Below are 17,185 nucleotides of genomic sequence, written 5' to 3'. Positions count from 1 at the left end.
ACCTACACATGACGCAGGCTTACTTAAGTGAAAATGTGTACAAGGACTACATCTTGTGGCCTAATGGAGTATTATATGCTAGAAAGAAAAGCTAGTTTACGATTAGCTTGGTTTGAAAGTTGCGAAATGTTTGCTTGCTGCGGAAAAAGTATGTTTATTTTCAGCTCCAAACATGACTGTGCGGGGCATCTGAGCATAAGGTTTAGTGTGAATACAATACAATACAATACAATTGGGGGGCTTTTATGGAGAAAGGTTGTTGACCCCATAGGATTTTTAATATTCATACAAACATAAGTAAGTATAACACTATAATATAGCATTCATGACACTTGTAATTTATCCATGATGATAAATTACCAGAAAAAAAAATCTAAGTAAGGTTAAAAGGGCCAATCGCCTCATTTTTAATATTTGACAAAACAAAACAGCTGGAATAAACATACTGTAGATAATGTCACTAAAAGCGAATTAAATGTAGTTATTTGGTGTATTTTCATCGTCAAATTAAGGTGGATTTAGGTACAGTTTAAACTTACAGCGTTATTTTGCTTAGTTATGGCCATTATTATTATCACTAACTTGATTATTTATTAGTTTTTATGCAAATTATCAATCAAAATGATATAGAAGTAGACCGTTTTATGTTTTAATCCGACGTTTCCAAGCTTAGTTTTAATTTCCAAGACGACTTTGCCGCTCACATTATGGCGCATACATGGCGCATACACTAACGAATGCGTCATAATCATTTCTGCCTAACAAGTTATCCCCCTAAATTCCTCTTGGTGGCGCTACCGATTCCGCCCACTGTTGAGCTTGTTTCAAAGCTTTTGTTCCACTCTGCAGCACTGACCCTCGAATCCTGCAGGGGACGCTGCCCTCTAACAAACGCCTGGCAGCAACAGGGCGCATTCATTGGGCAGAATCTGCATTTTTCCTCAACTTTTCTCAACGCTCAGGCTGCTACTGTTATTAAAGACAAGGAGAAAGGAAGTAGCAGCAGGCTAGCTGGTTAGCCGAACTATAACCACACCGTTTGCTATGATTGAATTGACTTTTCGGTCCTGTTTTCTTCCTCGCTGAGACGATATTGTGTTTTTATTCTGAAACGTCAAAAAGGAGGATGCGGATATGTCTTTTTCTCGGGCTGTTTCGTCCGTTCAAACCCTGAAACTGACTGAACACTGAGCTTTGTCTGACTGGGAATCCACCGCTGCTGTTAGCCTGCTTGAATCAACTTTTGTTTCCTATCAGACGAGAAGAAAACAAAGAAACACAGCAGCGCCGTGTTTGTGAATTTAGACAAATACTCTGTTGAATCGCGGGGAATGCTGCTGTGAGGATTACACCAGGACAATGAGACAAACAGCAGGAAAAGGTACGTTAAATGAATGCTGTTAATGTAACTCGCGGCTCTGAAAGCAGCTTTTTCTTTTAAGTTGAAGCCTATCAAGTCGTTTAGACATTTTTTGGATTTCTGTTGATAAATTATTTATCTAATAAAGTAGCTGAGTGCTTAAAGGAAGTTACTGTGTAGTCACTTCTAACTATTGATCCGAGTCTGTCACCATAAACTGAGGTTTTACAGCATTTGTACCCCTCCACCCCCCCCCAAAAGGCTGATTTTGGTGTTTTTATTGTTAAGAACATGGCCTGATATTTTTCCGTGTGTCTAAAGGAGTTCGGAAAATGTAGCTCGACTTGTTCAAAAGGCATAATGTGATTTATCAGCCCAAATGACAGTGGGTTGTTTTGTTTGAGTGAGCAGGAGCCTTGTTGAAATCAATGAGAATCCATGGTTTTCTAGCTGCTGCTGCCGCTGTCTCCCTGCAGTCCAGCCAGGGTTCTCCAGAAGAGAGGCTGCTGTAGCTTAACACAATCACCACTTCATGGTAACTGATGTTTTATGTGCTGCACGGGGCACAATTTATGGCTGAGTGCAGATGCGATTGCCTATGATTGGTAAAATTATATAAAACACGGGTGTGACGAGCTGTGTGAAGGTTTGATGCTGTTGCTGAACTCATGTATTTGTTGTCTAAATGCATTTTCTCACACATAACTGCTTTGTAACTTGTTACCGCTTCTAAATATATCCGACTTGATGAGTAATATTAGCAATGAGAGAGACCGACTGCTGAAATCTTTGCCACAGCGTCAAATGTGTCACCTCTTATGCTTAGCACTGAGGTGACATATTGGTGAGATTATTCACATGACATTTCTGAAACTTCATAGGCAGGCTTCCTTATGTCAGTCTGGCAACCATATGTTGATGCCCTGATCTTTAGACTTTACTGCGATATATTTTATTTATAACATTTATACATTAGAGATGCACTTATGAGGCTTATCCTGGGCAATGCTGATTTAACCCGCAAGTTTTCACTAATGCTGATGTTTGATTCTAAGAAATATAACACACTTTGCTAAAGGTGGTAATTAGGAATCCAATTGGAAATACAGTGATTGCAAGGTTATTACTATTTGTGTCCTTAGACTTTTATAAGGTCACAAAAAGTGTGCCAATATCTATTCTGATTGTTTATGTGCTTATAGATGAATAAAGCTGGGAATTCTCAATTTTGATGCTTCAATTAATGGTTAGAATATTTAGACAATTATGTTTTTTCGATCAGAGCCGATCAAGAAAAAAAATGTCCAATCTTTGGCTGATGACTTGGTTTATCTGTTTTACTGATGGTCTAATAATGTCTTACTGAATTAAACGCATATTTGGTTATAGTGAGTAACAAATATGGGTGCTGGGTTTGGCATTTGCTCTGGGCATCAAAATATAGTATCTGACAGATGCAAGCATGAGCCAAACAGTTGTTAGCACAGTGTGTAGCACAGTGTTTTAAAACGCAAGATGTAAATTTCATGTCTCTAAGAAGTTACTTAGCGCAACAAAATGCACAAGCAGGCTTAATTAGCACAGTGGAGATTGAAAGAGAAAGAAAGCTTAAGGTTCTTAAACCCACCCAGATAATATGAAGAAAAAAATTATGAGAACATCACTAATGACAAAAATAATAATATGCAAAGTGATGTGATACCAGATACAGTCAATATGTAATGTACATTATAAATCTGGTGAGCAACAGAAGTATACAATTTACATATCTTCATATCCTTGATGATGTTCGATATACTAATAATAGCTGTAATACCTCTAATTAATCAAATGTATCATTATTGAATTAGCGCTTCCCACATAGTATGAGCTTCTTTCGTCTATTTCATAGATTACACAAATGCTGTTGTTAGGATCAGAATGCATCAATACCTCTCTGTATGTTTATACCCCGTTCCTCCTTAAAGTGCTTGAAAACGCTCAAGCGGCCTACAGAATGGCTCCCTGCCATCAATTGAAAGAAAGGGGCCATATGGCCCCCCATTAATGGTTTCTACCCTGCTACAGATCTGACAGTGGTGGAGGATAAGACGGGGGGATGGGAAGGAATACCAGCTAACCTTCAGTTGGGAGTTTAGCACATCTTGGTGGTTGTGTGAAACTGTGGAGAAACAGATAAGTGGCACAAAGGAACTGGGTTTGTTATCTCTCATTAGTTTTGATGAGATCATGCGTGACTATTATTAGAACTGATTAGTATTAAGTAGCTTAATAATATTATCTTTCAAAATTAGTTTTATCCATTCTGTGTTTTTCAAATTACAGAGTGATTGTTTTACTGTAACAAATGTATGTTTTATTTACTCTAATAATAATCCAGGTTACCTGGCAACCCTGTGGCTTTGCAGCTTGTTTTCCTCCTCAGCTTGAATCACATTAAAGACGGTTGTTTCCTTTTTTTTTAATGCAACACTAATCAAAACTATTTGAGTCTGGTTAGATGTGCATTTTGTTTTTGCATGATGACCTAAGAGGTGTGGGGAGCAAATTAGTACTACTGGAAAACTTGTCTCACAATTAACTCTTACAAATTTTACTTTTACAGCTTGTGAATATGTAATGCTTAAACAAAATGTTGTCCGACCTCCTCATTTGACTTAATCTAAAGCAAATTTGTAACCCGCTCTGATGAGTCTACTTTCAGGTTATTTGTGAGTTTTTGTGTTAAGTCTGAGGCAGAACGAGCGCAGAGGAACAGACTGAACTGAGCTGAACTGTGGCTGCAAAGAGATTTCTAATGAGTCCCTTTGCAGCATGCGTTGTCTCTGTGTGCAGCTGGTGCACCTGGTAATGAAGGCTACCTGAGATATGTCGTCCACATCTGCAGTCCCATGACTTTAAAGGCGATCCTCACTAGATTGCTTCATTTAGCAGAATCATGAGTGCACTTTTCAACAGTTATCCATCTCTGAACATGCGATTTCTAGTTTTACACTTCTTTTCAGATTCTGAAGACCGTTAGAGAATATTTGTATGTACTTCACTGCATCAGGAATAATCTAGCAATTGAGTCTGAAGTAAGTGAAATTGATCTGAAACTTTGACACAGTTCAGTTTGATTGATCTGTAAGGCATTGGTCAATGTAGCTTTGGGAGAAAGAAGCATTAGGCATATGTTTTATTTGAATAAGCCTGCTTTATTTGAACTTTGGTTAGTTTTTTTGGTCTGATGTGGACCAAAAAAGCGAACTCTGGTTTGCCTACAAACCTAGGTTTTGGCTTGATTGAGGTGAACTCTGGTATGGTTCAAATGGATTTGTGAATGCCAAGCGAACTGGAGGCCACTCCAAAAGCAGGAAATGGGCTACAGCACAGGGCATTCTGGGTAATTACAACCAAACCAGATGCACGTGTTTAGCACCAGCAGGAGAAATGGCTCGTGGTTCTTTCCGACAAAAGAGAAGTCCTACATCCGCTAAAATCTGATTCCACTTCATTTTTGTGTTCAAGTTGCACTCATGTCTTCGTCAGAGGTTGGCATGTCATTTCTTACAGTGGTTCTTGATGCAACCCCACCACAGGTGAGGGAGTAAACAGTTTAATCAGTGTGAACCAAATGAACCAAGTGTTTGGTTCGTGAGCAAACCACTGACTGTTATTACAATAAATTTTGGTCCCCAATCAAACTGAACTGTCAGGTGTGAAAACAGTCAGTTAAAGTTACCACACTCATGAGAATGAAAAGGTTATTGCTAAGGGCTTGGCAAGATATGTTAGACTTGTTGAGGCTTGCATTTCTATTTGTGTGCGCATGTATTAGGAAAACGCTTTTGTCATTCCGCTGCTGTGAAACCTTAGGACTAGTTGGGTTAGTCTTTCAACTTTTTCCCACCTTTTTCAGGCCGTAACTGTAACGGATTGTTTTTAAAATTAGACAATTCCCTACACTGTTGCCCTGTGTCCTGATACTGAAGGGAAAGAACAAGGCCAGAAGGAAGAAGTGGGACATCAGGATGCATATGGATGTGTTCATAAAGTGTGTCAGAGCTTAGTGTAGCGCCATCACCGTAATGCTCCAGGGATTGCATTTCTTTGCCAAGAGATTTCAGGAAGAACGACTTCAAGTTCTGCAGAGACTTTTGACCCAGCTTTGCTGCAAGGAGGTAACATGTTGTAGAAACTGAGCCAGGTGGGGAGAAAGTAAAGAAACAGGGTTTTCAGGTCTCCATAAGTAACGATGAAAAAATGGAGTCTGAAAAAACGCTCCTGTTATTATTCCCTTTCTGTGGTCTAAGCTGTCCCACCGTCCATCCATCGATTATGGAATATAGTGGAGGAACTCTAAATAAACGACACGACTAATCTCAGTGAGCAAATCGAAAAGCTACAAAAAGGAGGGAAGTGAAATTGTTTCTGTTCTACAAACTCCTGATTAATTCTCTCCTTGAATGCTCTTTCAGTGTGGTTAGGGGAATTTATGGCCTTTATAAATAGAGCCAGTCTTAATGAAAGAGGGAAGAATGAGGGAAAGACAGACTGACTGGTAAACGATGGTTTACTTGCAGTTAAATCGTTTGTTGTTCCTTGAACCTCACTCAGCTATCATCGCCATGCCCAAACAAATCAAGTTGATAGGGAGCAAAGCGTGATTATAGTGATGACTATGTTAAAACTCCTTGTTTAAAGTCAGCTTAGAGACTCTGTTGTGAGTCAGAAGTTTCTCAAAAATACACAGTTTGAAACTCTTCCATAGCGACGTGAATAGTGGTCTACCAGCGTCATGGAAGACGCATTAGGCTAGTTTATTGCAGCTTGTCCGCAGGGATTTTATGTGGTTTTAAGATTTTATTTCAGCATGTTTTATCTTTATTTCTTGTTGGTATTTTTTTGGCTGCAGACCCTTAACATTTTTTTTTTTACCCAGTCTTCACTTTTTGACTTCATCTAACCGTGAACTTAAACTCAGAGTCTGCAACGTGTCAGCTAGAAATATGGAGCAACCACATAATGGCACTGGATAAACACAGTACTCACAAAATCAGATCCACAATAGGTTCTGGTATTATTGCATGACTTTTAAGGCTGTTTTTCACTGGATTACGATCAAGTTCAGATATGAATTCATTCTACCATATGTGTGGATAAAGACCGACTACTGCTAACTCCCTCTTTTGTCCTCTGTAGCCACTGATCTTGTCCCCTGACTCTGGATCATGGGCAAACTGGGAGAGGGCACGCCCTGAGGCTCTGTTTGCTGTTGCTCAGCGCCATAGTGCAAAATGTAATTATAAGGCCCAGGCCACAGCTAATGAGCGCCAGTTACATCTGCTTTTCTTTGTGTGTGTCTATTGAGCGATTCTCATTTATATCGGTTTCTTTTTGCTTACCTGTGTGTTTCTGGTTGTCTGCAGGATGGCTTTAGTGCTGTGGAAAATAATAAAAATAAAAACTACCATAATTGTTTGATTGAAAACGGGCCTCATTGGTTTGTCATAAACCCTGCATTTGCATTATGAAACTGATGAAAGGTCTGAAGTCCCTGTTATGAAGTTTGATCATAAGAGTGGCTGCAAAACGTTATAACTGTTTATTTTATTTTACAAAAGACTAACTCACACCAAATGTAACTGTGCAGATAATATAAAATCTCCACATGTTCAGGAGGATAGTTACTGCAAATCATGTCTCTATGCAATCAGTCAAGCTTCTTGGGTAGAAAACTGCTACCGAATGTATTGTCTTACTTTTTTGTACTGTGCAGATGTACAGAATCTCTGGATGATTTAATGTTTGATTAGCCCTGTTCAGAAACTTTTTTTTTTACTTCAGTTAGTGAACTTAGCTGTTGTGCTGACATCAACACTCTTCTCTGTGGATGTTGTTACTGAAGGAAGAAGTAGGCCTGTTCTAAATTGTCACAGTAATTATTGTGATAAATGATAATTTTGTTGTTTTGGTATCATTTTCAAATAATGTATTGATAATGGCATAGTAATGCAAGTTTGCTCTGTCAACAGAAACCATAAATAAAATGAATATGATGTATCTGCAAACAAAATATTAATAGTCAGAATGGAAGTTATCAAGCTTGTTTTAATTTATCATCCGATCAATTGATTAAATAATGACTTGGGAAGAAGATTGCTTTTAGGATCATGCTTAGAATGACGTTAGAGAAAGCTCAAATGGTTTAAGGTTTGTAGAAATGGAAGCTAGTTTCCTCAGAGGCATCTCAGCGTTCAACCAGGAAGCCACAGCATGCAGTTGCACCTCAGCAAATATAAAAAGCTGACACTATTTCAGAGCCCATCTACATCTGTCGTTGAACAAGCTGGATTAAGAAATATTGACTGTGTTCTTTTTAAGAAAAAAAGCTCTACATTCTATAGAGAATATACAGAAAAACTGCTGTTTACTATCTCTGCTAACCATGCTAATCATTTGTTAAAGACAGGTTAAAACTCTAAAATCTTTAGTTTTTTTATATTAGTGAAACCCTGTTTTACTGCAGTGCTTTATCACTTTCTCTACTCTAGTGCTTTATTGGGACATTCAAACACATTGTACATGATATCAGTCGTCTTCGTTCACTCATACACTGATGTTTCCAAGCTACTGCCCAAGGACAGATTAAGACTTGTTTGTGTTTTTAAGAAATAAATGATTTGGCACACAGCAAATTGAGCTTTTTTGATTTGAATATTAAATTGGATGCTATTTATTTTCAGTGAATTTTGAAAAGAATCTGAATGTGGTGCACTTCTATATTTTTAGATGCACAAAAAATATTTAAAATGTTGGAGAGCTGCAGCGCTTTATTTTTTTGTTTTAATTAACATTTACTAACACATTACCTGGAGATTTCTGCTGTATTTGTTGCTATTTAGTGATACAGAGAGAGAACCTTTTATCTATTTACAAAAAAAGTCCCAACAACTTACTCTAAACTTTAAGACAGAAACAAGAAAATTTGTATTTTATGTTTATTTTGTTTTGCAAAATCAAAATCGCCTTAACACGTGGAATTAAGAGGCCACAAACTCTCTCACATGCAGCATTACAATTATAGTTAATTGTTATCTGAACTGCAATGTATATCTTGTGAAAACGTTGAAAAAATTAAATTTATACCAAACTGGTCTCTCAAACTGGAAATGAGTGGAGCTGTTTAGTAAAGTTCACTGAGGTTATAATTTGTGTGAATTATATAGAAGTATAAAATACGTAAAACGTTTTTACTTGGCCACACCAGAAATCCCCTCACAGTTTTAATATATAAATTCAACTTTCTGGCATCTTTTTTGGAGGGTTTTGCTCAACTTTAAAGCAGATGGAGATCAAGGCTGTTCGTTACTCGTTTTAAAATGACGTGAGGGGAAGAAAAATGTAAACTTAGCCATGCTAGACTGTGCAGATGACAAACCATTCCCATTCGGTGTGCCAAGGCAGGAGGAACCCAGCGTATTAGCAAAAAGGACTCACCAGCCCAAATTTCTCAACTTGCAAACACATTAAATGGTATAAAACGGTGATCTATGCTTTATTGAATATGTAGACATTGTTATAGCTTTTAAAACAGCATGTGGATCAAATTTAGGAAACATTATTTGTCACATTAACCATGTTATGGTATTTTAAGTAACCCTTTCGTGTAGATTTATCACACTAAATCTACAGCTCGTGCGGGGTATGCATTTTGAATCAATTTGGTTGCTTATTTCCAGCACAAAGGTTTTTATCGGTTTCTCATTGTGCTGACTGCAGCTGTATTTGACCACTGGATGCCTGAAAGGCTGTGAACAGTGACAGGAGAAGTGAAAGAGAAGGAAAAAAGTACCAGAAGAGGTCAGACAAGAGAGGCACAGAGGGGGAAGTCGATGGAAAGAAAGACACAAACCCAATGTTGAAGGAGGAAGAAATGGAGCAGCAGCAGTAGACCTTGGCTACGTGCTCGCTATTGGCTGAACTCCCCTCTGTTCTGTTTGTTTTTGCTCTATTTTTACCATGCAGTCTGAGTCTGGTAACTGATGAATGGCTCCATATGTTGGATGGATTACATTCAACAGTGATCGCTCAGCGTGACTGGGCCAGGTAGTTCAACGGGACGGAGACGTGATATGACCCATATGAAAAGCGGAGACGGTGATGGATTAGGAGATTGTTGGGGCTTTTGGAAAGCTGCTGGACAGTTTGTCTTTGGGGTTTGCATTAATAACTGTATATTTCACAAAATGCGATGTTTGATTCATATTGCTCAATATAATGTTCAGCTTAACAAAAATCTTAATGCATAAGTCAGTATCGCACCAGGTCACTGCAAGGTTTTCTATACATTTGTTACTACAAACTCTTAAAACGTAAGGTGGTTTTGGTCTTTTCATTTACGATTTCAAATCAAATGTTTAAATCTCTATGTTGTTTATGTCATTCTGCTACCAGTATTAAATGCTTCCAAAAATGCAAATTGTTGGGCTAAAGGAAAAGTTACACCCACCTGTCTGGACCTTTTCTTTGCAACAAAGAATAGTCTGCTGCCTACATGCGAACGGGACAGATTATGTCTTGAATAACTATGTGCTCGATGTGATGCAATGACTCTTCTGTTCTTACAATAGAGTCATGTGTTTGAGAAATGTTTTTAGTCCTGGGCAGCCCACATGAGCATGTACAATAATTCTCTCTGTCTTCCGCCTTCTCATCGCTTCCTTCTCTCCTCTCTTCCTGATTTCTTTTTTTTTTTGCCTTGGCCTACAGCTGCTCCGCGTCTCCAGATGACACACTGTATGTTTCAGTGTTTGTGTCAGATGTGGTTTATTAAGCCAAATCAAGAGAGGAAGTACTTCCTGAAAAAGGAATCTATATTGGGTTACTGCTTTCTGCCCTCCTTTCAAACGCACCTGGACCGAACAAACGCTCGTCTCATTAGGGCAGCATCTTTTATAAGACATGAACATATTACATCTGTTCTATGCAAGCAATTAGGTTTAATGTTAAGATCTCACCAATACAAAATTTAACTGAACAAATTCCAGCTGATGGAAAAGGTTTTCTATGAATGTCAATTCTGTCATAAAAATAAGAATAATCTTAATTCTGTCATAGCTTCTAAGACACAAAGTTGCAACCAGATGCTGCTGAGCTAATGTGCTTAGTCAACTAATCTTCAGCAGATCTGATCACTTTTTTGGAAGCAGGGTTTCAGGATGTGGCTGGAGCACACCGGTGTGTGTGGTAAAACAATGACCGGGGGGTGGGGGAGACGGGACATCATCAGTGACCTTAAAAGAGCAATTGTTGCTGCTAATCAATCTATTAAGGGTTTTATGGCTGTTTCTAATAGTTTGAACTGCATCATTCTTAAGAGAGATTCTCCACAAAGATAAAATACCTAAGAATTCAAACTTTTACTCTATGGACCTTAGCTAGGATTTTAAATATAAAAAAAATTTGAAATGTTTTTTAACAATTGACAATACAACTTAATTATACAAATTCTGCATCTGAATAAACCACAGGACATCTGGAACAATACCCCGTTGACAAATTAGACCAAAAATTAGACCAAAACCAAAAAAATTAAATGCATGACCAGGATGCTTGGCAAAAACCAAAGACATTGGCACCTCAAAGCATCTACTGAGCATGGTGGAAGAGGTGTTATAATTTTGGCTTGCTATGCAGACACTTGGCAGCAATTCAACTGACCACAAACCAAAACCCCTCTGAATACCAAAGAATTGTAAAGTCAAATGTGAGACCATCTGTCTGACAGCTGAAACTCGGTTGAAATTTGATCATGGGCTGGATAACCCCCAAATAGCCCTTAGGTCCAAGACAGACTGCCTGATTTCTAAAATCCTATGGGACTTGAACACGCCTTAATGTCAGCATTAGATATGAAAGTATCTCCTGCCATCAAAGTGCATAATAAAATATTCTAGACTGCATGGCTTGTTGCTGCAGTAGTTATTGTTGTGCTTATAATTGGAGTCTGGTAAGGTTGGTATTACTCCTGAAAGATGTGAAAGTTGTCAAAAACAACAGGTTTAATCAGCTCAAGGGATAGAAATCAATCAGTTTCGGTTTACTTCTTCCTTTCTTTCTTGATAAATTGTTTTTGTTTATTTTAATTGGATAGCTGGATCATGGTCATTAGGAACTTTTTGTTCTGTTGTCTTTTTTTTTTTTTGTACCTGACTTTTTTGGGATATTTTTGGTACTACTGAACATGTATTGACTTATACTCATCTTTAGATTTATATCCACAATGAAAGCCATAATTCTCTATAATCAACTCCTGGTTTACTGTAGAAAACTATACAAACATATAACTCTGGTTAATAATGACCATAAACGGAGTGTCCATCATATTTCAGATTAAATCATAGTCAATGATATAAAATAGAAATCAACTGGTCCAAGTGCTATGAAAATATTATTATGGTATGAATTATTGTTGCACTTTTTTTATTCCTGTCTTTTACTGTCATGCTTAAGTAAAATAAGAATAATAAACTATGGATAAGTACGATCTATTTAAACCTGCATGATCTAACAAAATAGGTGGATAAATTACTTGCAGCATCTCACAATATCCCACTGGTCTAAGTTTGGCCATCCAACTCAAGTCTGTAGTGCAAGGAGCTTTTATGTTGGAGCATGTGTCTTTCCTTTGAACTGTTTTTGTCCAGTGCTGACCTAAACAAGTCTATTGCTACAGCATGGCTGCGATGTCTGGTCCGGAAATCTCTCCGGAATCTCCTGTCACCACTAACCCGTATGGTATCCCAGGATGAGCCAATTTTGGAAGCAGACGCTTCTGGTTTGCATTAAGTCAGACATGCCTCAGCCTCACTGCTCTGGTGTGTCCCACATGAACCCGCTTGCTTTGAATCTCAAATTTCAAGCTCATCACGCTGATTGAGGACGTCCATGCATCGTTTTCTTCATGCAGTATTTTCTGAAATAAAATAACTTCGGGAGTTCTGTCAATGTAGGGCGTACGTTCAAACCCTGGATTATATGTTGCCGGTTCTTTGCCTGTTTTTGCATCTCCGCTTTTCTCAGTGATGCTTGACCCTGCAGTATGACTGACTGAGCCGCAAAATAATGAAGAAGCATTATATTTAAATCTAAAACAGGACTTTGGGGGGTTATGGTAAGCTGCTTGCTGCATAGCAATGTCTCTTCTTGTCTCTCCTCTACTCTGTAAAAGTTGGCATCTGGACTGCGTTAAAGCAACAGTCTCAAATGTTAATGGGGGGCTGAAAGAGGAAGAGTTGGGGAGATCCTGTGATACGACAGGAGGTGGTGGGGTGGAGAAAGAAGTACTCCTGAGGAAGGAGTTAAGTACACAGCAGTAAGGCTGAGAGACATGGGGGGGGCGATATAATGTGAGGACATAGCCGCACTGTAAAATGAACAAGAAGTGAGAGTTAATAAACCAGGGGGGCCAGAAAAGTCTGCTGCTGCCAGCAGATTGAAACGAGGTCATCTCAGTGCTGTTTGGTTTGCCTAACTCGTGTGTGCTTTTGGGGTCATGCATACTTTCGTGGGGTGGCAGAGGAACAGCAGCCCTCTTTATTTTTGTCGATGCACAACTCTGACACATGATATTGGGAGTGGTAGATCAATGCAAAGCGGTCAAATCCCCATGTTGGAATTGATTAGCGTAGTCCACCACAGTTATGGTAATTTATTGGGTCGCACAGCTGGCCTGCTTGTGTTTGGCTGTATTTCTGAAAGCTAAGCAGCCGACTGTCAGCTACTTTTGTTCATCTTTCATACCTTGGCATAAATGTATGGCGTTTAGTATAGTGATGCATTTCCGTGTTGCTTTGTTCCTTTTTTTTTTAGCAGATTACTTGTTGCTGGGGGGATTGCTTTGACCATGAGCATGAATAGGCTAATGTCCACAAGTCAAAGGGAATCCCTGTGGCTTCTCTCGCCTTTATGCTTTCCTTTAGACGGAGACGGCAGATGCTGCTCAGCTCTGGTTTTATTGTTCGTGGCTGGTCAGGCTGGGAATTGACTTGAAGATGCTGGTGGGGGGAGGTGAGCTTTTACAGCCTCGTCTCACATTGCCTCTGTGCCTATGAACTGTTCAGTTGGTGTCTGTCGGGTGTTAATTGTTTTTTATTATTATTTTTATAATTGCATATTTTAAAAGGCCGGTGATCTGGGGGGAGGTTTCTAAACTATTCAGTCTTTTTTTTAATTTTTTTTTTAGAACTGCTCCTCCTAGTGAAGCTCAGCCCTGAGGCTGATTTACCACCACACAGCAACCTCACTCCATCTGGGCACAAATGAGTCCTTTAGAGAACATAAGCCAAAAAAGAAACACAGAGAGAAAATACGCCGGCGCATACAGACTGAATCTGTTTTTTTTTTTTTTTGGTGTGTGTGGTCTGTCATTCAGCCAACATTCAGACAATGTTGGCTCCCTTGGAAAAGAGCCAGCCCTCCTCATCTTCATTACGTCAGGCATAGAGTTGTTGTAGTGATGGATACTTCAGAGGCTCCAGCCCTGCTTTTCCCCTGGGAGAGAGGAGGATGCATCAGGATACACTAGTGGGAAATTGAAAGATTTAAAAAAAAAAAAAAGAAGAAGAAATTTTGAAATTAAAGAAAGATATGCTGAAGTTGAGTAGGAATTGCTTTCAGCATCATCTTTGAACTGCAGATATTTCCTTTAGAAACACACCAATCAGACTTTTGCTCTATATTTCTAATTTCTGGTTTGGTTTGTGGTCTGACCTGGTCGGCAGACTGCAACACATAAAGGAAAACTAAAGTTTCAAGTTCTTTGACAGAACGAGTAGCTATGCATGTCACATTAACAAATTTTGCTGGACCATAAATTGTCCCAGTAATTATGGCAATAAACAATTATGTTGTTTTTAAATTATTTTCAAGTGATATAATGGTAATTGCTCACTCAAAGACCAATAAACTTTAATTTTGTAAAGAACACTTTGCACCTAAATATTTTTATAATCCAAAACCAGTTAAACTTTTTCTACCACATGATAGGTTGTAGCTTCAGCTTCGTATCTGTGTCTGTGAGATCTGAGGGCACGGGGTCATAGGTCATTGTCAGTGTTAGAGGTCCCTTATGCTTTGCATTTACAGTCAATGTAATTGCAGGGTTATGGTTACCTCCTGTACCACAGGGTTTCCCAATGAAACTAAAAATAGGTATTCGAATATTTCATCGGCTCCCTAAGTAGCTGTAATATTCAGCATACAATATTTGATAATTTGAGAAATAAAAAGTGTCATGAGATCACACTAAAGTATTAGAAAAATCTGTAAAAGTCTAAATTCTTTCATATAAAACATTTTTGTACATTATTATTAATATTGTTATTATTACAACCTTTAGGTTAAAACAAATACTTTCTAAATGTTGCTGTTGTTTCCCAGTAACCCATCACTTACACAAGATGCTAATCATTTTAGCTGTTGTGCTCCGCTTGTTAAATTTCGCTAGCTACACTCAGGGCTGAAGACCTGCCGGCCTACAGGATGAAGACATCACATAAATACAATCTGTCTGGCAGCATGAGGTAGGCTAAAGGGTCTCCACACAAAGAATCCAGGTGGTCACAAGACAAGCCAGAGCTGCATCTAAAGCACAGCTGGCCACACGTACCTCGGTTAAAGTCTGTGTTTGTGGTTCTACTAAAGGAAAGGGAGCGAACAAAAAATGGCATCCAGAGCGGGAACAACTGCCGACCAAAAAGAACAGACATGTTCATCTCATGTTTCCCCCCCCAAAAACCTATTGATGATCCACAACACTTTTAGAAAAAAGATTCTGTCCACTGATTGTAAAAAATTGAGTTTTGCAAGGTGACTGCTCCAGGAACCAGATGACTTCATGAACCAGGCATTATGCTCTCTAAAAGAACATGTCTGACCGGTTCTTGACATTGATCTAAAGCTAATTCAGGTTATCCAGCAGGACAGCGAGAAGTCCACAGTTGCCTAAAGTTTTTCCAATTCAAATAAGATGCTGGTTCCTGCTGAGAGACGCTCCAGTGTGGGTGAATTAATACAATTCTGCAAAGAAGAGTGGGCCAGAATTCCTCCACAGCAGAACTCTGCAAGGAGTTAAAGTCATTGTCATTTATCAGTAGGTTTTCTGGGCACGTTCCACTGTACGGAGACCCCACAGAAGAGCAAAACTCACTGGACGGATGATGCGCTCCCATCTGCCCAGGGAACGCCTGGGGATTCCCCAGAATGAGCTGGAGGATGTCACTGGGAAAAAAGATGAAAACTGATTTCTTTTTATTTACACAGCACAACAGAGGGATAAGGGATAATTTATTTTCACAAAAATGCAAATGTTTAGCTTCATCTTTAGAAAATTATGTGATGAATTCGCATGTTCTGTTTGAATTGTGATGATGCTAACATCAGGGAGTAAATAGATGGTGAAAGTTGGATATGCTGATTCACCGATCTGTCAGCGGCACTCCTTTGATGCCGTAATGGAGTCTGTGGAGTCACAACATTTTTTTCCCCACATAAGACTGACTGTACCATTCTTCTGTTAGGATATTTGGTCCCTGACGTTGATTTGGACTGCAAGTTGTTGCGACGGGATGTGTGGGAACGAGAGTTAACAGTATCACCAATTTGAAGTCCTTTGACCTTGAGTGTCTGTCATTGGGTCACAGACTTCCTGCCTGGTATTTGAGTCAGCAGCTGGTGTCTCCGCAGTGACGGGCTGCTCCCTTATTTTAACAGCCTGTATGACTATGAGCGTGTGTGTGTGTGCGTGTGTCAGCCTTGGGAGGTTCATTAGGAGGTAAATTTACTGCCTCCAGCACAGAGTGAGAGCATAACACTCAAACCTCTCATACATCTGTATGAAGCAACCTAAATCAACTGTCCAAAAAAGGCAAAGGGCTTCTTTTCCCTCTCTGTTGCTCGTCCCTCCGCACTCATGGCGCTGTTCTGTCTTCTCATGTATGAAGTATTTGGTGTTTGCTTGAAACGGGGTGAGTAATGCTGGGCTGGTTTAGCTCACTTTTGCCACATATGTCATTTTTCCACTTGAATACTTGAATTTTGTATACTGATTTTTTTTCAGGAGTAGTTAATTATAATTGGTATGAGAGTTGAAGTCATTGCTGTTGGCACAAAATTGTTGGTTGCAAAAATGATACGGAATAAACTTAAATTAGCCAAACACCCTTTTTTCTTTTCTTTTCTTTTTTTTTGTACAGTGTTTTGTTTGGCGACATGAGATCTGAAAAACATGAGATTATTTACGGTTTCATGTTTTGCAATATATAAGCGCACATTGTTAATGCTTATTGAAATCACAGACAGCAGATAGTGAGCATATCTTTACTATAATTAGCTCATGTTTTTGCAGTCCGAGGAATTCTTTGCAATATTAATTTTCCACACTAATAGTGCAATGAAAACACATTTTAGATATATTAATGCAGCCCCCCTTACAGAATAATTAATACGTTTGACTTTACTTGCATTTGGATTGCATTTGGAGGTGTCAGAGTAAAGAGGGCTTGATGCAAATGTGTGCCATACTATTTTATACTTTTATTTTTTGTAAGAAAATAAAAACTGAATAATTTTCATGCTACTTTACTGTTTTGGAGTAGTTTGTCTGTTGGTCCAACAAACATCAGTTTGTGGTTGCAACACAACAAAATGTGGAAAACTGAGTGCATTTATAAAACGCTGCATGCACATAAAAATGTCAAAAGCAATCTTCTTTCTTTCTTTTTTTTTTTCCGCTTCTTTTACCCCAAATGTTTGGGCGGTAATAAATAAGCTGAGTAACAT

The 17,185-nt window shown here is 38.8% G+C and overlaps 1 protein-coding gene across 9 annotated transcripts in view; it reads left to right on the top strand.

Moving 5' to 3' along the window:
* The first annotated feature begins 884 nt into the window (after positions 1–884).
* The window catches only part of myo9bl (myosin IXb-like), a 65,263-nt gene continuing 48,962 nt past the window's right edge, over positions 885–17,185 (top strand). For 5 of the 9 annotated variants that reach the window (XM_081606399.1, XM_081606403.1, XM_081606400.1 and 2 more), the window contains exon 1: positions 887–1,381. The gene's annotated coding sequence lies outside the window, so the exon portion shown is untranslated. Of the gene's footprint in view, positions 1,382–17,185 lie in introns of all 9 variants that reach the window. The other 4 variants (XR_533593.3, XM_081606402.1, XM_008407950.3 and 1 more) reach the window with 3 other exon arrangements.

This window comes from Poecilia reticulata, chromosome 4 (assembly GCF_904066995.2).
Source record: "Poecilia reticulata chromosome 4, P_reticulata-male-v2, whole genome shotgun sequence".
In the NCBI taxonomy this organism is placed as follows: Eukaryota; Metazoa; Chordata; class Actinopteri; order Cyprinodontiformes; family Poeciliidae; genus Poecilia; species Poecilia reticulata.
The sequence above is the reverse complement of the archived record's forward strand: the minus strand, read 5'-3'. Positions and strand labels throughout refer to the sequence as shown.